This window comes from Myotis nattereri (assembly GCF_964212035.1).
Source record: "Myotis nattereri genome assembly, chromosome: 5".
Taxonomy (NCBI): domain Eukaryota; kingdom Metazoa; phylum Chordata; class Mammalia; order Chiroptera; family Vespertilionidae; genus Myotis; species Myotis nattereri.
The window spans coordinates 17,385,145-17,409,014 of NC_138080.1; the positions used below are offsets into that span (position 1 = coordinate 17,385,145).

Here is a 23,870-nt window from a genome sequence, read left to right on the forward strand (position 1 = left end):
CCCTGAAATATTTTTCCCTGAGACTTTAACAGTAAATCAGCCTAGGACTTAATGAAGCTTTTGAAAGCCGAGCTCACCGGATTCACTGGGCAGAGGGCAGAAACAGAAATGAGCTCCAGACACGCTGAATCCAGGGCCATCAGTGAATTTCACCCCGCAACTGCCTACCGCACTTGTGGGAAGTGCATTCCTCCAGGTTCTTTAGGAAAACACTCCTTCTCACATCCCAGACCATAAGGCACACACAATAGACCTCCTAATCCCTGATCTCAGTGATGGATTCAGTGACCCAGCTGCTGCATTTGATTCTTATGGAATGGAAGCTCGCCTTCCCACTGGATTTAACCCTGAGAGGATACCAGGCCTGGAACTGCAATCACAGCTTCCAGGGGCCACCATCTGGAAACAACAAGAAGGAAAAAAAGGTTGAAAGAGAGCCACCAGGCCTGATGCCATCATTTAAGGCCTGCATCTAGCCAGCCCTCTGCTGGGACTTCTCAATCACTTGAAGTAGTCAACATCCTCTTTTGCTTAAAATATTTTGCCCAGGTTTTTTTGTACCATGAAAAAGACAAGTCCTGCTGTGTGTACAGATCTGGTGGGAGGTCAGGAATCTGCTGCCTAATCCAGCCCACTCAGTTCTGCTCTTGAGATCCAAGGATGATGGTGCAGGGGCTGCTCCTAGGCTGGAATAAGTGTCCATGTGTTTCAGGGCAGGAGTTCAGACCACATTTGCTCCAGGCAAAGAGATGAAAGCAGAAATCTAGGGTCAGAAATAGGCAGAACCTGGTCCCTCACCTGCCACTGAAATGCTTCGATCACACCAAGTCCTTCACCAGAGTAGGCCAGTGTCCAGAGCACTGGCTCCTCCTCTCACGTGAGCTTATGCCAAAGATGTAACATTTAGTGCCAGTGTCTGAGCCTTAATGCTTCAAGGTGTAGACCGTTTACCAGGGGTGGGCAAACTTTTTGACTCGAGGGCCACAATGGGTTCTTAAACTGGACCGGAGGGCCGGAACAAAAGGATGGATGGAGTGTTTGTATGAACTAATATAAATTCAAGGTAAACATCATTACATAAAAGGGTACGGTCTTTTTTTTCTTTTTTTTTTAGTTTTATTCATTTCAAACGGGCCGGATCCAGCCCGCGGGCCGTAGTTTGCCCACGTCTGGTTTAGCCGATGCTGTAGCCATTGCTATGGGGCCAAAGGGAAGAACAGTGATTACTGAACAGAGCTGGAGAAGTCCCAAAGTAACCAAAGTGGTGTGACCGTTGCAAAGTCCATTGACTTAAAAGATAAATATAAAATATTGGTGCTAAATTTGTTCAAGATGTTGCCAATAATACAAATGAAGAGGCCGGGATGGCACCACCACTGCTCTGTACCGGAATGCTGTGTTTCCAAGGAAGGCTTTGAGGAGGTTAGTGAAGGTTTGCTAATCCAGCGGAAATCAGGAGAGGCGTGATGTGAGCTGTTGATGCTGTAATTGCTGAATTTGAGAAGTAGCCTAACCCTGTAACAACCCCTGAAGAAAGAGTTCAGGCTGCTACAATTCCTGCAAATGGAGACCAAAAAAACTGGCAACATAATTTTCAACCCAATGAAAATGGCTGGAAGAAAGGGCGTCATCACAGTAAAGGATGAAAAAAAAAAAACACTGGATGATGAATTAGAAATGATTGAAGGCAAGAAGTTTGATCGAGGTTATCTTTCTCCACACTTTATTTAATACGGCAAAAGGTCAGAAATGTAAATCCCAAGATGCCTATGTTCTATTGAGTGAAAAGAAAATGTCTAGTGTTCCATCCATTGTACCTGTTCTTGAAACTCCCAATACTCACCATAAGCCCTTGGTCATAATGGCTAAATGTGTGGATGGAAAAGCTCTAAGTTCACTTGTTTTGAATAAGCTAAAAGTTGGTCTTCAGTTTGAAGCAGTCAGAGCTCAAGATTTGGGTGACAATAGAAAGAACCAGCTTACAGTCATGGTTATTGCTACTGTGGTGCAGTGTTGGGAGAAGAAAGATTGACTCTAAATCTTTTTTTTTTTAATAAATTTGTATTTATTTTTTAAATATATTTTATTTATTTTTTACAGAGAGGAAGGGGGAGAGATAGAGAGTCAGAAACATCGATGAGAGAGAAACATCGACCAGCCGCCTCCTGCACATCCCCCACTGGGGATGTGCCCACAACCCAGGTACATGCTCTTGACCGGAATCGAACCTGGGACCTTTCAGTCCGCAGGCCAACGCTCTATCCACTGAGCCAAACCGGTTTCGGCTTGACTCTAAATCTTGAAGACATTCAGCCTTATGACTTAGGAAAAGTTGGAGAGGTCATTGTGACCAAAGGTGATGCCATGCTCTTGAAAGGAAAAGGTGACAAGGCTCAAGTTGAAAAACATATTCAAGAAATCATTGAGCAGTTAGATAATATGACTAGTGAATATGAAAAGGAAAAACTCAATGGACATCTGGCAAAACTCTCAGAGGGAGTAGCTGTGCTGGAGGTTGGTGGGACAAGTGATGTTGAAGTGAAGGAAAATAAAGGCAGAGTCACAGATGCCCTCAATGCTACACTAGCTGCTGTTGAGGAGGGCATTTTTCTGGGAGGGGGTTGTGCCCTGCTCCAGTGCATTCCAGCCTAGGATTCAGCTAATGAAGATCCAAAAATTGGTATAGAAATTATTTAAAAAGCACTCGCAATTCCTGGTTATGACACTATGCTTGTAGATTTTACGAATATGGTGGGAAAAAGAATCATTGATCCAACTAAGGTTGTAAGAACTGCTTTATTGGATGCTGCTGGATTGGCCTCTCTGTTAACAACAGCAGAAGTTGTGGTCACAGAAATTCCTGAAGAAGAGAAAGACCCGCCTGGCTGGTGTGGTTCAGCAGTTGAGGGGGACCCAGGAACCAAGAGGTCACCGGTTTGTATCTTGGACAAGGCACATGTCTGGATTGCAGGCTCAATCCCCAGTCGGGGTGCATGCAGGATGCAGCCAATCGGTGATGTTCCTCTCTCATTGATGTTTCCATCTCTGTACCCCTCTTCCTTCTTCTCTCTTTAAAAACCAATAAAAACATGCATATTTTTAAAAAGGAAGAAGAGAAGGACCCTGGAATGAGAGGTGGCATGTTCTAATCCTGGAATAATGCTTCTCTGTCATTAATAGAACTATGTGAGGAAGCTCAGGGCAGTGCTCCTCACCTGTAACTTCAGAGAAGTCGGTTGAAGAAAATGACTGAAGAAAAGGATGGTTAATGTCTAAGAAAATCACTATAGCCCTAACTGGTTTAGCTCAGTGGATAGAGCATCAGCCTGTGGACTGAGGGTCCCAGGTTTGATTCTGGTCAAGAGCACATACCTTGATTCCTAGCCCTCATAGGGGTTAGTGCGAGAGGCAACCAATTGATGTGTGTCTCTCTCACATCGACATTTCTCTCTTTCTCTCTCTCTCTCTGTCTCTCCCCCTCCCTTCCACTCTCTCTAAAAATCAATGGTGAGGATTAAGAAAACAGACACAAAAGAAGCCTTGCCTGTGTGGCTCAGTGGTTGAGCATTGGCCTATGAACCAGGAAGTCATGGTTCAATTCCCTGTCAGGGCACATGCCCAGGTTGTGGGCTCAATCCCCAGTATAGGGTGTGCAGGAAGCAACTCATCAATGATTCTCTCACCGTTGATGTTTCTATCTCTCTCTCTCCCTCTCCCTCTCCTATCCTCTCTGAAATCAATAAATACATTTTTTTAATGAAAATCACTATAACATCAGTTTCTGGTTTCAGTTGATAACATACAATGATTTGCTGCTGTCATTGTCCATGCCTACAGATAGTTTATTTTGTATTTTTGAATAAAAATACATTTGAACATTCTTGGTAACTAAATGCAAGAGCCATGTAGCAATGTATTACTTTCAACTTAAATCACTGAGGCATTTTTACTACTATCCTGTTAATATCAGGATTTTAGTGCTTGCCATCGCCCGATGAGAAGTTAAGAAGTAGCCTTTCTGTGGAGAGTAAGAATAATTGCATACAAAGTAGAGAAATACCCAATTATGTGAACTTTGTGTAATAAAAATTTGTTTAAAGTCAAAGAAAAAAGAAATGGGCAGAACCTGGCAATGTGTTTCTTGGTGGTTCTGTGTGTGCGTGTGTTTTTCCAATAACATTCAAAGGCTATTACTGAATTTGACCAAATTTCTTATAAATTAAAAATATTCCTTCAATTGCACTTGTGACTCTGCTCTTTCTAAGCAAAGATTAGATAATATTATTAACACATGGTGATCCCTGTTATAATATGACTAGTTACCATGTGAATGACTAGTTTGCAGAGGTTTTCAGGGTTACTCTACAGCCCCAGACCCAGGCAAGTCCACTTTGCCATATAGAAAGGCATCAGCTAGGACAGTGGTCGGCAAACTCATTAGTCAACAGAGCCAAATATCAACAGTACAACGATTGAAATTTCTTTTGAGAGTCAAGTTTTTTTAACTTAAACTATATAGGTAGGTACATTGTTATTAACTTAATTAGGGTACTCCTAAGGCTTAGGAAGAGCCACGCCAAGGGGCCAAAGAGCCGCATGTGGCTCACGAGCCACAGTTTGCCGACCACAGAGCTAGGGGTTTTTTGGCAGTTCTCAAGCTAATTATTGAGCGACTCCATATTTACTTTTATCCTAAAACATCATAGAATCTCGTTTCTTGATTAAATTGTGGAAATTTTTGGTGTGATTTACCTTCTGTCCATTTCATGAATGACATATCTATGTAATTTTTGTGTTTGCCTTATATTATAATATTGATGTTTATAGGAAACATAGTGGCCAAATTTGGGGGACATTCCCTTTTAGATGGAATATCATTTTTGGATACTGTATATCATGGCACGATGAGCTTATGCTCACAGTTTTTAATCATTTTTAACAACTTTATCCAGGTATAATTAACATGCAATAAAATACACTTATTTAAAATATATGATTTGATAAGTTTTTACATATGGAAGCACCTATAAAACCATCACTTCAATCAAGATAATGAACCTATACATCAAAACCCAAATCTTCCTTCTTACCCATTTGTAATCCAATTCCTCAAACCACTGCCCACTTCTTGCATCCCCAGGCAGCCACTGACTTGCTTTCCTTCACTAAAGATTATTTTGTAGACCAATGGAACAGAACAGAGAACCCAGAAATTGCCCAAGCCATTATGCTCAATTAATATTTGGCAAAGGAGGCCAGAGCATACAATGGAGTCAAGACAGTCTCTTCAATAAATGGTGCTGGGAAATTTGGTCAGATACATGCAAAAAAATGAAAGTAGATCATCAACTTACACCATACACAAAAACAAACTCAAAATGTCTAAAGGACTTAAATATAAGACAGGAAACTATAAAAATCCAAAAAGACTCCATAAGCAGCAAAATAGCAGACATATGTCGTAACAGTATCTTTACTACACAGCTCCTAGGGCAATGAAGACTAAGGAGAAAATAAACAAATGGGACTACATCAAAATAAAAAGCTTCTGCACAGCAAAAGAAACCATCAACAAAACAACAAGAAAGCCCATTGCATGGGAGAACATATTTGCCAATGATATTTCAGATAAGGATTTAATCTCCAAAATTTACAGAGAACTCATACAACTTAACAAAAGGAAGATCAATGATCCAATAAAAAAATAGGCAAAGGACCTAAATAGACACTTTTCAAAAAAGGACATACAGAAGGCTGAGAGACATATGAAAACATGCTCAAAGTCACTAATCATCCGAGAGATGCAAATCAAAACAACAATGAGGTACCATCTCATACCTGTCAGAATGGCTATCATCAACAAATCAACAAATGACAAGTGCTGGTGAGGATGTGGAGAAAAAGGAACCCCCATGCACTGCTGGTGGGAATGCAGACTGGTGCAGCCACTGTGGAGAACAGTTGGAGCTTCCTCAAAAAACTAAAAATGGAACTCCCATTTGACTCACTGATCCCACTTCTAGGACTATATCCCAAGAAACCAGAAACACCAATCAGAAAGGATATATGCACCCCTATGTTCAGAGCAGCACAATTTACAATAACTAAGATTTGGAAATAGCCTAAGTGCCCATCAGCAGATGAGTGGATTAAAAAACGGTGGGACATCTACACAATGGAATACTATGCCGCTATAAAAAAGAAGGAACTTTTACCATTTGCAACAGCATGGATGGAACTGGAGAGCATTATCCTAAGCAAAATAAACCAGTCGGAGAAAGATAAATATCACATGATCTCACTCATATGTGGGATATAATGATCAACATAATTTGATGAACAAAAATAGATCCAGAGACAAATGGCAGGAGGGCGGGGGGATGGCTAGAGACCAACCAAAGACTTGTATGCATGCATATTAGCATAACCAATGGACACAGACACTGGGACGGTGGGGGCTTGCCCGGGATGGGAATGACTAGGGGAGGGGAGATCAATCAGGGAAAAAGAAGACATATGTAAAACTTTAGACAATAAATTAATTAATTAATTAATTAATTAATTTTTAAGAAAGATATAATTGACGTATAAAAAAAGATTATTTTGCATTTCTAAAATTATATAGCATACACTCTTTTGTGTCTGGCTTCTTTTACCTGGCACATTACTTTGTGATTTATCCAAGTTGTATATCCCACCTGTAATCCTTTTTATTGCTATCTAGTATTCCACTGAACAGATATACCATAGTTTATTATATTCATTCAGTTTGATGGACAGTTGGGCTGCTTTCAGTTTAGGGCTATGACAAAATAAAGCTGCTACAAACATTATGTGCAAGTCTCTACATGAGCACACACTTCCATTTCTCTTGGATAAAATCCTAGGGGTGGATTAGTGAGGTCATATAGCAGGTGTAGGATTGACTCTTTAAGAAACAGCCGCGCTGCTTTCCTAAGGGGCCGTGCTATTTCACGTTCCCGGCAGCAGCTGAGGGTTCCAGTTCCCCCATGTCTTCACCAGCACTTCAGACGGTCCGTCTCTTCCATTCAGGGGTGTCTGATAGGTGTGTAATGAATGGCTTCTCATTGTGCTTCTAATTTGCATTTCTCTCATAAATAATGATGTTAAGCATATTTCCATGTGCTTATTTACCAACAGTGTATTCTTTGGTGAAGTGCTGTTTACATTTGTCCATTTAAAAAACTGTTTTTTATGAAAATAATAATAATAATAAACTGTTTTTTAATTGAATTTTGAGAATGCTTCATAAATTCTGAAGTCAAGATTTCTGATTTGTGAATAAATGCCTCTAGTCTCTGCTCACCTGTTTACTATCTCAATATATTTTGAAAGGCAAACGTTCTAAGTCAAATATATTAAGTTTTTAATTTGATTTATTAGGGTGACATTGGTTAATAAAATTATATAGGTTTCAAGAGTACAATTTTATAATACATCATCTGTATTGTATTATGTGTTTACCACCCAAAGTCAAGTCTTCTTCCATCACCATTTATCCCCATATCCTCTCTTTTACCTCCCCATCCCTTTCCCCTCCGGTAATCACCATGCTATTGTCTATCTATGAAGTTGGTTTTTTCCTTGCAGTGTTATTTACAATATTAAGTATTTCTTTAATGGATCATACATTTTGTATTATAGCTAAGATATCTTTCCCTAATCCATGATCACAAAGATTCTCTTCTATGTTTTCATTGAGAAGTTGTATAGTTTGGGGGTTCACAGGTATTTGATCCATGTTAATTTAATTTTTGTATACGGTGCAAGGAATAAGTAGAATGTTCTTGTTATTGTTGTTTTGGGGGATTTTTGCCTATGGATATCTATTTATTTCAGCCCAATATGTTGAAAAGACTATCTTTTCTCCACTAACCAAACTGCCTTTGCAACTTTGTTGAAAATAGATTGACCATATATGTATGGTCTATTTCCAGACTCTCTATTCTGTTCCATTGATATATTTGTCTATCTTTACACATACACCACATTATCTGAATTACTAGAGCTTTATAAGTTCAAAGTCAAGTAGTGACAAGTCCTCCAACTTTGTTTGCCTTTTTCAAAGTTGCTTTAGCTATCTTGGTTCTTTTGCATTTTTCTCTAAATTTAAGAATCAGATATAAAGGGTGTCCCCTCCAAAAAAAATGTACATACACACTCTGAATAATTATAAAGGCAGTGTTTATTAAAGTACATTTCATTTTCAAAGTTGAGCTATCAGCTGTTACAGTGTTTATACACTTTGGGGGACAACCTGTATTAAGGGAGCTCAAACCCAGTGGGAAGGGGGGTTTTTGACAAAACACAACTTAGCAACTATTGAAGAAATTTAAGTATTTCATAATTACACCTCAATAAATTAAAATGTCTCAATTAAACTGGATATATATGTGTTATATGTATATATTATATATAGTTCTTTAAAAATAATATGGCAATCAGTAATATAGCAAGCACTATAAACAAGTTTATACCCTTTGATCAGTATTGTTAGCAAGCCAGCTCTCCAAAAACAAAACAAAAAAGCCCTGATTTGCAGTATTTGTCCATTTTTGTGGTGTAAATCATCCTACCTATTACAGCTGATTTCAAGAGAGTTCAAGAGGTTTGCAAAATGGGCTCTCACAAGCTGGTGTGACCCAGCTCCAGCACACCTCTGCCTTTGATCCTTCTCCTAAAAATGAACCCTAAACAAAATAATTTCAACAAGAAAAAAAAGCTATAACACAAAATTGTCATTGCATGGTTGCTTATGATAGCAGAAAATATGTCAACAATCTAAATAGTTTGTTTATCCACTTGATGAAATAGCGTACAGCTATTAAAATAGAAAAAGAATGGAACAATATAGAAAAACATTTGATGTAATGTGAAGAGAAGAAAGAAGAAAGAAAATTTTATGTTCTCTAGAATTACATTGATGTAAAATATGTATGATTATGGCCAAAGTCTCCAGAATACACAAAAATAAAACCTATTACTCTTGTGATAGAGAGTAATTTATTTTTCTGTTGAAAGGGCCTTTAAAGTTGTTATACTAATACACACATTTTTTTAACACAGCAAAACAAAATCAGTAGTAGTTGACTTAACCCCATTTCTAAAGATAGATGCATTTGCACATTGGATTAGGCCAACGGCATCAGGCCAGGGCTGGAGCCCTGCTCCAATAGGCATTACAACATCATTAGAAATCTGGTGGAGGAAGTATTTATCAGAACTCCTACGAAGGAAATATCCATGTAGAGACCTCCATCACCACCACCCCAAGGGCAGGCTGAAGTAACAACTGACTGTTCAAATGCTTCTGAGGAGGGTGGGTCTGTTTCGCTGTACATCTTTGTTTTATCTGACGGGGTCTGAACATGAGTGAGGTATATGCGGGGGAGGGGGGTCCTCCTTAACAGCTCTTTGTTCACTCAGCCTTCAACCTCTTCCCTAAATAATTGTTGAGAAAATATTTAGCAATACTGTTTAAAGGTGTGCCAACTTGTTAGCTTGTCTAAGGCACCCAGGTGTTTCTCTCCCTCTGGCCCTAAACATATTCCACCAATTTCCTTCAATTCCATTCAAATCAGGAAAAGTTAAGTGAGTCCTGATTCGCTGCCAGGCCCTGCCTAAAGTCTGGGGACCCAGGGAGGGATGAAGACTCAATTTCCACCTTAGAGAAGCCTGGTATTGTAAGCTAGTCATGGAGTGAAACAACAGGGCACTGGGGTAGGCGCTGCTGCATATGAGAAGCTGATGGGTCCCTTCCTGGAGCCTCGCCCACGGAGCCCAGGGAAGCATGTTGACGGGATCCCCTGATGCCTTCAGTGAAGCCTGCTCCAAGCCTATTAACCTCTCAAGCTTTCTTCTCCATCTGGGCTCCCTTTGCCCTCTGCCAGGATCTCGCCATTCCTGCACCGATTTGTTCCAAGGCCATTCCAGACTAAAAGGCTGCAGCTTGCTCAGCTCGGCATTAGGTTGACAGACATGCCTGCCAACTGGCAGGGGCCTCCTCGCCCTCCCCGCCCTTATCTGTCTTCTCCAAGCAGAACAGGTGGCAGAAACCTGGCACGAGGTAGAGGCCATGTCGTGTGAAGACCCCAAAGCTTGCCAGAGAAGCCCAGGTGCCTCTTGCCACCAGTGCAATGAGTAGGAAGAGACAGGGAACTGAGGCAGCTTCGTGGCTCCTGGAAGCTCCTGGGGCTTCTCCGAATGAAAATAGCTGAAGAGAACACTGATGATTTCCAACACGGAGGAAGAAAGGACGTGCAGCGATGCTCTTGCTGGAGGTGTTTGATTTCCGAGTTGTGAAGTGGGCTTCCATGGTCCTCTTCTTTCCTCCTCCAACAGGCAGCCTGGCCTAAATCTGGGGTATTTTTCCAGCCCTCCAACAGCCTAGACAACGTAAGTTGTGAAAAAGACTTTCTTGCTGAGGATAGGAAATGATGACGATAACAGTTATTCCACACAAGGAAACAAAATCTTGCCATTTGCAACAGTATGGATGGACCTAGGGGGTATTATGCTAAGTGAAATAAGTCAGACAGAGAAAGACAAATGCCATATGATTTCACTTAAATGTGGAATCTAAAAATCAGGATAAATGAACAAAACAAAAACAAACTCATAGATACAGAGAATATTTTGATGGGTGCCAGGTGAGAGGGAGGTTGGGGGATAGGTGAAAAGAATTAAGATGTGCAAATTGCCAGTTATAAAAAGTCACAGAGATGTAAATTACAGCATAGGGAATACAGTCAATAGTAATGCAATAACTATGTATGGTGTCAGATGGTACTAGAGGTAGGTGATCACTTCATAAGGTATATCAATGTCTAATCCTTATGCAGTACACCTGAAACTAATGTAATATTGTATATCAAATATAATTGAAAAATTAAAAATTATTTTTTAAAAATAAGTTTTAAAAGTGTAAACGACAATAAAAAACACCAGGAAACAGAGACTGAGTTCAGAGAGTTCCTCTACTTCCTTCTCTGAGGAAAGAGCAAAGAAAGCCAGGGCTCTGCAGGTGCGTGGTGAAAATGCAGTGTGTGCCGTAACCAGTTTGGCTCAGTGGATAGAGCGTCGGCCTGCGGACTGAAAGGTCCCAGGTTCGATTCCAGTCAAGGGCATGTACCTTGGTTGCAGGCACATCCCCAGTAGGGGGTGTGCAAGAGGCAGCTGATCGATGTTTCTCTCTCATCAATGTTTCTAACTCTCTATCCCTCTCCCTTCCTCTCTGTAAAAAATCAATAATATATATATTTTTTAAAATGCAGTGTGTGAGTGGCTTGGAGGTGAACAGTACCATTTAAATACAGTGGAATTGAATGGCTGAATCAAAATCCCTAAAATGTATGCCTTGCCCTCAGATACATGCAAAGAAATGTGTATCACCATCCTGAAACCTTTTCTCACCAAGAAAATTGACCAAACTCTGATTCCTCAGAAAGACTACAGAACATTAGATGCCACAGGTGCATAGAACGCTCTGTGGAAACTGATCCTTGTCAAGTCTGAACTACAAGTGAACCAAATACAGGAAGAATCCGTCCCAACACTTGACAGAAGTTAACTGATGTTGCAAATGGTACATTGCCTGTGCTGGCATTGAGCTTGGTAAATCAAATGAACTCATTGGAAGGTACTTACAAAACATTCAGTCTTGGGTAAATGGATTTTAATTTGATGGAAGAGAAAGCAAAGCTCGTTGCCATGGAAACCGGCTTTTATCTGTCTAGGTTATCTCAGGTCAGGGACATCAATGCTGATGGTTTTGAATGGCTCTAAACAGTACTACAAATGTGGACATAGTTACTCTCCTAAATACAAGTGGACTTATTTTTACATTTGGGCCATAACACAACTATTTTATAACTGCTGTTCAACAAGAAGCAAGACATTAGCTGGAGGTATACCAATATATGTTACCTTTTCAAGTGATCATTTATGTTGTTTTTATATTTTTTAAATAAAAAGCATTTGACTTCTAAGTCAGGAATTAAATGTTATAATAATAACGCAACACTTACTGAATTCTTGCTATGTACTAACTGCTTTGCATGCATTCTCTCAATTCATCTTTTTAAATACCCTATGAAATCAGTGCTGTTTTATTCCTCATTTTACATAGAGAAAAACTGAGATTCAACAGTCTGCCCAACATTTCACAGTGAGGTGTGGCACTGCATGAAACTAGAAATCGACTACAATAAGAATACTCAAAAGCATTCAAACACATGGAGGCTAAATAGCACGTTATTAAACAATTAATGGGTTACCAATGAGATGAAGGAAGAAATAAAAGACTTTCTGAAAACAAATGAAAATGAACACACAACCACCCAAAAATCTATGGGATACAGCAAATGTAGTCCTGATCTACCTCAAGAAATAATAATAATAATAATAATCTCAAATAAATTATCTAACCCTACAACTAAGAGAATTAGGAAGAGAGCAACACGAAAAGCCCAGAGTAAGTAGAAAAAAGGAAATAATAAAGATCAGAGTGGAAATGAATGACATAGAGACTAAAAAATCAATATAAAAGGTCAATGAAACCAAGAGCTTGTTTTTTGAAAAGATAAACAAGATTGATGAACCTTTAGCCAAACTCATCAAGAAACAGAGAGAACCCAATAAATAAAATCGGAAATGAAAGAGGCAAAGTAACAACTGACATCACAGAAATACAAAGGATTATAAGAAAATATGATGAAAAACTATCTGCCAACAAATTGGACAGCCTGGGCAAAATAGATAAATTCCTAAAAACATGCAATTTTCCAAAGCTCAAACAGGAAGAATCAGAAAACCTGAATAAACCAATAACAGCTGATGAAATTGAAGTAGTAATCAAAAAACTCCCAGCAAACAAAAGTCTTGGACCAGATGGCTTCACAGGTGAGTTTTACCAAACATTCAGAGAACTAACACCCCTCAAACTACTCCAAAAAATTCAACAGGAAGAAAGACTTCCAAGCTCTTTCTATGAGGTCAGCATTATCCTAATTCTAAAACCAGATAAAGATACCACAAAGGAACAAAACTACAGGCCATTATCCCTGATGACCATAGATATTAAAATCCTCAACAAAATATTAACAAATTGGATCCAGCAATACCTTAAAGAGATCTTACACCATGACCAAGCAGGATTTATTCCAGGGATGCAAGGCTGGTACAATATTCACAAATCAATAAATGTGATAGATCACATAAAGAAAATGAAGGATAAAAATCACATTATCATATCAATAGATGCAGAAAAAGCATTTGATAAAATCCAGCACTCATCCTATATAATAAAAGGTCAGCCACCATAAGCATAATGACTGGAATGATCAGACACCAGAACCACCATGTCCCCTTACCGGGCTGGCCTTGCCCCCAAGCAAGCAGTTAGGGGTGATCAGGCAGGCAGGAAGAGTGTTTAGGGGTGATCAGGTAGGCAGACAGCCCCTCACAGGGCTGACCACACCCCCAGCAAGCAGTTAGGGGTGATCAGGTAGGCAGACGGCTCCTTGCAGGGCTGGCCAAGCCCCTCAGCAAAGAAAGAGGGAGGCCCAGGCCACTAGCGGCGACTCTGTGGTGGGTGTGTGGCCAGCCAGCGATCACCCCGCAGAGGGAGGCCCAAGCCAGCCAAGCCACCACACCCCACACTTGTCACCTGCAGAGGGAAGCCACCAGTGGCAGGGGAGGCGGGGGTAGTGCTACACAGATGGCAAGCAGTGGCAGTGGTGGGGGTGGGGCCAGGTGCCTGCAGCCGGAGGAAGGAAAGCCCTGATAGGCCCTGATCTCAGGCCAAGCCTAGGGACTGTACCCAAGGGTTCCCGGATTGTGAGAGGGCACAGGCTGGGCTGAGGGACCCCTCTGAGTGCACGATTTTCATGCACCGGGCCTCTAGTTTATAATAAAAATTCTCAGCAAAGTGGAAACCATAAAAATCCTAGAAGAAAACATAGGCAATAAAATCTCAATCATGTCATATAATGGGATTTTTGCCAGTACCTCTCTTAGGGCAAGAGAAACAAAGGAAAATTTAAACAAATGGGACTACCTCAAACTAAAAAGCTTCTGCACAGCAAAAGAAACCATCATCAAAATGAAAAGGGATCCCACTGTATGTATGGGAGAATATATTCACCAATGATACATCTGATAAGGGGTTAATTTCCAAAATATATAAGGAACTCATATAACTCAACAAAAGAAAGACAAACAATCCAACTAAAAAACTGGGCAAAAAATAGACACTTCTCCAAAGAAGACATACAGATGGCCAAGAGACATAAGAAAAAATGCTCAATGTCACGAACCATCAAATAGATGCAAATTAAAACAATAAGGAGCTATCAGCTCACACGTGCCAGAATGGCTACCAGCAATAAATCAACAGCAAATGCTGGCAAGGATGTGGAGAAAGGGAACTCTAGCACACTGCTGGTGGGAATGCAGACTAGTGCAGCCACTGTGGAAAACAGTCAAGGAGTTTCTTCAAAAAATTAAAAATGGAACTGCTGTTTGACCCAGCAATCCCACATCTGGGAATATAGCCTAAGAATCCCAAAAACACCACTCAGAAAGAATATATGCACCCCTATGCTCATAGCAGTGTTATTTACAATAGCTCAGATCTGGAAACAGCCCAAATGCCCATCAGTAGATTCATAGATAAGTGGATAAAAAAGCTGTGATATAGTTACCCAATGGAATACTATGCAGCTATAAAAAGGGAGCTCTTACTCTTGGTGACAGCATGGATGGACCTGGTGATTATTTATTATGTTAAGCAAAATAAGCCAGTCAGAGAAAGACAAATATCACATGATCTTACTTACATGTGGAATCTAATGAACAAAATAAACTGGCGAACAAAATAGATCCAGAGGCATGGAAGCATGTAACAAACTGACAGATCTCAGCGGGTGGGGGATGGGAAGAGAGCCACCAAAGAACTTATATGCATAAATGCATAGGCCATGGACACAGACAATAGTGTGGCGAAGACCGGGGGTGGGGCAAGGGCTGGGTGGATGAGGGCAAAGGGGGGAAATGGGGGACTCTGTACTACTTTCAAGAATTTAACAAAAAGACTGCATCTTGCCCTAGCTGGTTTGGCTCTCTGGATAGAGCGTTGGCCTGCAGACTGAAGGGTCCCAGGTTCGATTCCAGTCAAGGGCATGTACCTTGGTTGCAGGCACATCCCCAGAAGGAGGTGTGCAGGAGGCAGCTGATCGATGCTTCTCTCTCATCGATGTTTCTAACTCTCTATCCCTCTCCCTTCCTCTCTGTAAAAAAATTAATAAAATATATTTAAAAAAAAAAAAAGACTGCATCTTTAGCAATAAGTCTGGCCCTAACAGTCACAAATATCTCATTCTCTTTCTCCCTCTCTACCAGCTTGAGAAGTATTTATCCGATTAAGGAGCAGAGAGGCACCTTGTCCCTGGGTCAAATAAAAAACCTTTTCCTTTTGCCCCAAAGCCTCTGTGCACCAGCCTCACTGCAGGCTCAACCCCACACCGGCCCACTCTCCGCCCAGCGTCCACCTGGCACCATGGCCTCTTTCCCTGACTACTTCCAGGCCCAGGTGCTTGCTCTCTGCCCAGCACAAATGATGTAGACTCAGGAGAGCCCTTCAGTAATTGGCCTGAGCAGCACACCACCTGCGGCCCTTGTATTTTTTGTTCTCCCTCCCACACACCCCTGCTTTTTCAGGCCTGGAGTTTGGAAGTGATTTCTGAACCACCCTTAGCATGCTGCAAGGCCCAGAAGGTGGAGGGGGCAGGGGGCACAGGCAGCGGTCATCTCTTCACCCCTCTCCCCAGCCATGTGCCGCTGCTCCTGCCCCCTCTCCCTTCATCACCTCTGAAACTCCAACTGGGCGCTTAGCCCATACTCACCTGCCTTGCCAGCCCCACTTCCCTCCCCCACGCCATACTTCTTCCTCATTTATAAGAATTTCCATCTGAAAGGAAATTTTTTCTTCTTTAAAAAAAAAATCTCCTGAGCTGGGAACACCACAGATTGTAACTATAGCGAGGCATCAATCAAGCCTCAATAATTGCACAGCACAGGGTTTCCTGTTAGGGCTGAGCTACCTGCCAGAAAATGGCAGCAATCAGCCTATTGGCAGCAGACAATCAGGCATCATTTGTAATTCTTTATAGCTGCATGTTTTCTGTCCGGGAATTGGATGCTAATCAATCAGTTGTCATGGCAACCCAGCACCCCACAGCTATCAATACAGGAAAAAGATGGGAGAAATGATGAGGGCAGTGAGTGCCATAATTCCTGGAAGGGAGTGCCAGGTGACCCCAGTAGGTGCCAACCCCATGAGAAGCAAGACCAAGAAAGAGCTTGAGCCCCCAAGGGGAAAACATCCTAGCTGGTCCAGGGAAAAGCTGCTGTCTTAGTCAATGAGTAGAAGCAGGTGGGTAATATGGAGGTCACCTCATTGTCCTTGGATACCGGTTGAGCTTCCAGGGGCAGGCAATAAGTAAACAGTTTAAGAAAAAAGACAAGCGCTAGTGATGGAGGAGAATGGGAGATCAATTATCCAATCAGCCAGCAAATGTTTATGGAGCACCCAATAGGTGTGAGGCCCTTCATGTAGCAAATACTGTCTGGTCTCAGCCATCCAACATAGACAGCAAAAGCCAACCAGGACCCACAGCAGCACTCGATGCACCAGAAGAACGGTACCATCTCTGTGTGACACTATAGGAGAGGTCAGCCATGGGGACCTCCAGTGTGACCCAGCATGAGGAAGGTGATGGATCAAAACCATATGCCAGGACTGAGCTAAGCATGCTCGCCTACTTATGTTAAATTCCAACAGCATGGGAAAGTGGGTTTCATCGTTTCTAATTCACAGCTGAGGAAACCAGCATAGAATGGCTGAATAAGCTGTCTAACATCACACAGCTAGGAAAGGCCGGGATAAGACTGCCCTTAAATCGTGGACCTAATTTTTACCCAATACCATATATACAATGGCTGCTCTGCCGCTGAGGGTCTGGCAGGGTCATATTCATTCAGACTCTCAGGAGCCCTGGAAACCACACAGCCCATCTAAAGACAAGATTTATCATGAGACAGATTTCTGACTGGCCTTGCCAGTAACTCAGAACCATCCCCTGGAGATATCAGTTCAGCTCAGGGTGACTCTAGAAAAGTCATTTTATCTCTGTGTCTTCAATTCCCCTCTCTATGCAATGTTCAGATATTTTCTATATAATGTTCACAATAGACAGTGTGCTTGGATAATACTCCTAGCCCAGAGTAGCTTCTCTATTCCTTCTTTCCTTCCTGAACTCTACAGAGGTTCTCTAGATCTGGTCTGCACAGACAAGCAGCTTCCTTGAGTGGGTTAAGAGTCTGTTCTAGAAAGCTTTCTAAGCGTTCCAAAATGCAATCACAAGAAGCTGAGAACGTGTTGGCTTCTACACCCTTAGTCTCAGGCTTCTCCAGAGAAACAGAACCAGTAAGAGATATATGTGAAGAAATATACAGAATTGGCTCATGCAATTATAAAGGCTGGCAAGCCCCAGGATGGAAACACAGGAGAGCCAGTGGGGTGACTCAGGCCAAGGCCAACGGCTTGAGGACCAGGAGCACCGAGCAATGTTGCAGCTCAAGCAACAGGCAAGAAGGGCCGAATTCCTTCTTCCTCCCCCTTTTGTTCTAAACAGGCTCTCAGCAGATTGGGTGATGCCCACCCACAATGGGGAGGACTATCCACCTCACTGAGTCCACCAATTCAGAAGCTACTTCCATCTGCAGACACCCTCACAGACATACCCGGAAGTAACGTTTAGCCAGATATCTCTGCACCCTGTGATGCTATCACATAAAATCTGTATCACAGGCCTCATGTACCTCCCCCATCTGACTTCTGGGGAGGCTTTGAAAGGTCAAGTCAAAAGGTTCCCCCTCCCCAGGGAAAGCCCCATAACCCCCAGCTCCAAGGCCACCTCACCTCTGTCAGGACCATACATTGTGATGAGATTTGAGTTTGTCAGACAATTCCTGGTAGGACACTGTGGCATTACCAAAATGACATATGAAGCTCTGTGAGTGTGAACCTTGTTACCAGCCAATTGACTTACCAAACTGTTCTTATTAAAGCAATTGCATTCTTTAAACTCACTTTTTCTTTAACCCAGATGATATCCAGGCATATTTTATGACACAGCTTCCTTGCCACACTCAGTGAGCTTTGGTTCAAATGTTTTATGGCCTGAGAAGGGGCTTTCAAACGCAATATGGAGGAAAAGGTATAAGCCTTGGGTTCCCTTCTTGTTCCTTCCACTAAATATGAGCGTAACCTTATGCAAGTGACTCCCTCTCTGAGGCTCGGCCCCGTCTGTGGATAAAGGGGCAGCATTTTCAAGGTGTCTTCCTCGGAGAATCTCCATTTTCATGTACAACGGTAGCAGCTGTGCACTTACACTCAAACAACGTAGGTAACTGGGAGAGAATGCTTTCAGCAGTGAAATGGTCCAAAACAAGTTTGAGAGCCCTAGCTGGTTTGGCTCAGTGGATAGAGCGTCAGCCTGCAGACTGAAGGGTCCTGGGTTCGATTCTCGTCAAGGGCACATGCCCAGGTTGTGGGCTCGATTCTCAGTAGGGGGCGTGCAGGAGGCAGCCTATCAATGATTCTCTCTCATTGATATTCCTATCTCTCTCTCTCCTCTCCCTTCCTCTCTGAAATCAATAAGGATATTTTTTTTAAAAAGGCAAGTTTGAGAAATGTTGCGTGAAGCCATGTTTTTAGGTTTCCTTCCTGGGTGGATTTCTGGAGCTTGCGGGAGGCTAGTGGAAGAGGGGAATCTAAGGCTGCACTCACTTACCACGTTTAACCTCTAAACCATATTTTGTGTGTTTGGCTTTTTTGTTTGTTTGTTTCTGTCACTGAGCATCTCTAAATGCTTGTGTTCCAAGGATCAAACCTGAGAAAACACTGACGTAAAGACTCTCTGAGCACTGTTTGCTCTGACAACAGCTGGAAAAATCTGGCGTCCACTGCTTGCTGCGGCCAGCCTCCTCCCTTCCGGCAAAGCCAGGCCTTACAGAGCACACCGCAGACCCCTGAGCGGTGGCGTGGAAAATTTCCAACACATTTGATCAAATGCAAAAAGCAAAACCCAGGCTTTATGAAATGGCCCCCTTTGTGTGTGAGCCCAAGTGCAGGTGGAGCTGAGTGGGTGCAAGGCTGTATGTAAATGCATGGCTGTGCGTAGACATGTTCTCAGCACGTGCGTAAGAAACTCTTTGCAGCAGATTCCCTGTGGTGTGGCACTGAGGGTGGAGATCAAGCATATTTTTCCTTCTCATTTTATACCATTAACTACTGTTGGAATTCTTTTTTTAACCAGGCCATGTAGCATTTTTATGATTTAAAAAAACTAAATTTTTAAAAATATGTTTTTATTGATTGTAGAGATAAAAGAAGGGAGGGGGGGGAGAGAGAATCATCCATCGGCTGTCTCCTGCATGCCTCCTACGGGGGATCGAGTCCACACCGGATATGTGCCCTGACCGGGGATCGAACCAGCAACCTCTTGGTGCATGGGAAAACACTCAGTCCACTGAGCACACTGGCCAGGCATAAAAAAACTAAATTTTTAAAAGCTATTTAGAAACCCTTTCAGCTCAACTTTTATAATTTTGTGGTTTCTTGAGCCCCACATTGAGGCTAATTTAAGCCTGTCTTCTTAGTGAGAAATGGTCAAAGCTTTACACCCTGGGTCCTCTGAAGTGCCGACTCTTTTGTATTCTCCAGCCTGAGTCCGCAGGCAGAGCTGGGTGGATGGATCCCCTAGGAGTAACCAGCCCCTCTCCTTGGCATCCCACACCTGGGGGCTGCATCTGGGTCTGCAGGCGGCCAAAGAACCCAGCCACAGGGGCCGGAATAGAACTTCCAGTCCCATTGTAGGCAAACATTAACAGGCAAACCACAATTAAGCACAGAATCCTAGAATCCAAAAACATCCGAGCTGGAAACATCATTCGACAGAGGAGAAATCTGAAACCCCCAAGGAGTGACATGAAAGACCACACCGCTCATCTCAACTCGGGGACTCCTGATACTGAGCCTGGGCGAATTTCCACCCTGCGGCATTTCTTTGCAAAACAGAGAGAACACGACACTGAGCTGCCCACACAGAGACAGGGGCACATTCCCCACTTCCAGGATGGCCATAGCCAGACAGGAGGGACTGAAGAAACAAAATCCAACCAGAAAAGCCAGGGCCCAATGAAGGCAAGGCAAAGCTGGTTAGCTAATGCAGCTCCCATTGAAAATCTTGGGGAAAGGGCATCAAGGAAGAGTAAAGAAACAGACACAGACACAAAACAAAGATCAACACGAACTTGTACCCGCTGCTAAAGGAAACGGGGGAGAAAGATTTCGCTGTCGCTTTTGGTGTCTGCTCTGCATACCTGCGAGGGATTAACTTGTCAACAAGTTGTATGTGTTGTAACCCTATGGTAACTGCAGCGCAAGGAGAGGGTATGAGCTTTTCCACCTGAGTTGCCAGTGTCGGAAGGTCTCCTCTCACCACCAGAACCGCTGTGTAAGGGGAAGCGGTCATGGGCGTCTTTACCGAAAGCACCCAGTGCCTGCCTGCCCCACTAAACGGAGTGTGCCGCACTCCACCGAGACTTTTCAGTGTTTTGTTTATTTGTTTTTGCATTCAGAATTGACGTCCTTTTTCAGAGTTCTTACACAGAGAGGCCCTCACACCCGCTGCGGTACAATGGGCTCTTGGTTTCCCATCCCCACCTTTGTTCTCCACACAGGTTGGCAAAGCACTATGAGGTCTGAGAGATGCGTTCTGTCTGGGGACAGTGGTTGCTTCTGGAAGGAGGAAGCGGATCTGGGGGAAGAGGTAGTCTGAAAAGGGAGAGAGTATTTTCTCGTTTAACTCCATGTACTTCTGAATCACTCCATCTCTCTCTCTTTTTTTTTTTTACTAGTAAGTTGTTTATACAACAAACAAGCGTGTTATTTTTGTGCCAAGCAAACAGAAGAGTAGGCAGGAGAGATCAGCACCCTGACCCTTGTTCCCTCCTTGGATAGAGCCCAAGGGCATGTGGGCTGTAATTACTGCTTTTCTACGGATGAGAAAGCTGATTCCTAGAGAATGAACAGACTGGGCCAAGGCCGCGCAGGGGGCGGGGGGTAGGACAAGCGTGTGAACTTGGGTGTTCTGATTCCCAGGCCCCACGCCCCCCCATGTGGCCACCTGGGCCCCTGGCCAAGTGCTGCCCATCGGAGTGCCCAGCTCGGCGCGTCACTCACTCAGTCCGCTTATCTGCCTGCCTGTCTGTCTCTCTTTCCTTTTCTCGCTATCATTATGCCTGCTCCTAGCAATCTCTGCTCCCTTCTACTTTGCTATTTCTATGGTACCATGAGCTGGAAAGTCAAACACCACCTCTCCGTGCTATGGAAGAAGAGGAAAGGGGTCCCTCTGTGTGCAGGACAGAGGCTCTCCCTCTGCAAAAGGCATGAGCCTGAGCCCATGTTCGCTGGGACGACCCTGCCTGCTCTGAAACCCCTTCCCTTGCTTCCTCATTTCCAAGTACCTGGAGTAAAGTCTATGATGTGCATAGTGTCTGCCCATCGGCAGCCAGAATGCTAAAAGCAAGCCGAGCTAAGAATCTATTGCTTTTGTGATGATCTTAGTTGGCATAAGGGAGTGAAGAAAGAAGGGAGGTGGGGAGATAAGGTTTGGAGAAACTTTGCTTCCAAGATTCAACCATAAGAACATAGGTGGCATTCCTGAGAGGCACAGGCAGGTGGCATCGGTGTTGCGGGGGGAGGGGGGGGACTCTAGTATTCTCTCCCTATAACCTTCATCAGACACCTAGGCTCCCCCTACCCAACCTACAATCCAAGTACAAGCAATGTGCCTGCTATAAAACCTATTTTCTAGAAAAGATCTCTCACTCTCCCTTGGACATATTTCCACCCCTGTCCTTCCTGCATAAAAATTCTGGGGTCACCAGCATCCAGGAAACCTGCTGGTCAGCCCTGGCTTCCCAGCCACACGTGCATAGCATCCTCCCCAGTGACAAGTCAGGGTAAGGACACCGTGACCAGTCAAAGATTCCAGAGGCTTCCCAGTGCTGGAGGGAAGCCATTCCCTGACTTGCACACCAGGCACCAGCCTGCTGAGCCCAGGCCCCAGTGTGTCAGCACCAGAGCTCATGGAAGTTCATCGACCTTTCTGTGGCCCTGGCTCATATCTGACATCAGCACACACCCCCAAACTCCCGCGTGCCCTTCAACCTGGCCCGCCCCCTATAAGAAAGAGGAGATGATACCCCCGGGGCTGCCATGAGATATTCACAGGGGGCAGGACAGAGAGGAGAATGCCTGTGTGCTGCTCAGTTAAAAAAATAAAAATAAAAGGACCCATCAGGCTGGTAATAACCATCCCTGTGAAGAGATATGAGCGACACTAAAGCCATCATGCTGGGGAAAGGAGTGATTGCTCGCATGTCTCCCCCTCTCCCCGCCAGTCGCAGGAGCTGCAGACACACATGGTGATTTACCCCGCCGTCAGCAGGGGCTGGTCAGGTAAAGAAAGGAACGGGCAGCGATCGTTTTCTTCCAGTTCAGGCAGGCCCGCCGGCCCTCACGATGCACCTCGCCCTGTACTGGGCAGTGTGGCACGGGGGTCCCCAAGCCAAGGAGCTCAGAAATGCCCAGGAAACAAAGACACACCCTGGGCTCTGCTCAGACCTGCAGAATCAGAACCAGACATCAGTGGTGGCTTTTAGGCCCCCTGGCTGATTCGGTTGCAGCTTGCCCAGGGCTGGCCTGTAGAAACCGCTGCAGTGGGGACGACAACAGCGTCTAAGGTGCAGTTTGTCCTTACAGAACTCATAAGCAAAGATAAGACTTAGTCATAGGAGGCAGATTTAATTATTCCCTCATCTGTGTTCAAATAGTGCTTTTATACATGTCTCTGTTACGGCATTTGTTTCCTTGGATGGGAAATATTCATTAATTTCTCTCTTTTACAAGGGTCCTGTGAACTATTTGAAGGCAGGGGCTGTGTTTGTTCACCTTGGATACACTCTCCACACCCTCATGTAACCACTCATTCATTCCTTCATGTCAGCAAACACCCAGTCTCTGGGTGCCAGACCCTGTCCGAGGTGCTGGCAGCCTGCAGGAAACAAGGCTGGGAGTGCCCTGCTTTCCTGAAACTGCATTCCCGAGGGGGTGACGGTGGGGCGCAATGAAAGAAACCACTGGATGGCTAAGACCAGTGCTACAAAGAAAAGAAAACAACGTCATGGGGAAAGCTGAGCCATGAGTCCAAGAGGCAACATTTAGAATAAGGTCGGGGGATGCCCAGTGTGGCTCAGTGGTTGAGGGCTGACCCATTCACTGAGAAGTCACCTGTTTGATTCTAAGTCAGGGCACATGCCTGAGTTGTGGGCTCGATCCCCAGTAGAGGCCATGCAAGGGGCAGCTGATGGATGTTTCTATCTCTCTCTCTCCCTCTCTCTTCCTCTCTCTAAAATCAATAAAAATAAATAAATAATACATAAGTAAATAAATAAGGTCAGCGGAGGCTTCTCTAAGTCGATGATATTTGAGCTAAACCCCAGATGAAGACAACGCAGAGTTAGTGGCATAAACATCTGGAAAGAGTGTCCCAGGCAGAAGCAGCAAGTGACCAGGATCGGGGGCAGGCAGGCACTGGCATGCCCGGAAGGACGGCCAGGAGGCTGAACCCAGGATAGATGGGAGGGAAGCAGCGTGGCCACTGGGAGAAGGGCAGAGGCCAAACGACAAGCAGCCTTAGGAGCCGTGGTGGGGGGTGGAG

At 43.7% G+C, this 23,870-nt stretch overlaps 1 pseudogene across 1 annotated transcript; it reads left to right on the top strand.

Annotated features, from left to right (window-relative positions):
- The first annotated feature begins 809 nt into the window (after nucleotides 1-809).
- On the top strand, nucleotides 810-22,892 carry LOC308519347 (60 kDa heat shock protein, mitochondrial-like; annotated as a pseudogene). The gene is made up of 5 exons: nucleotides 810-945; nucleotides 1,179-2,010; nucleotides 2,271-2,934; nucleotides 22,552-22,609; nucleotides 22,837-22,892. The product of its transcript is annotated as a 60 kDa heat shock protein, mitochondrial-like (transcript).
- The last annotated feature ends 978 nt before the right edge of the window (nucleotides 22,893-23,870 follow it).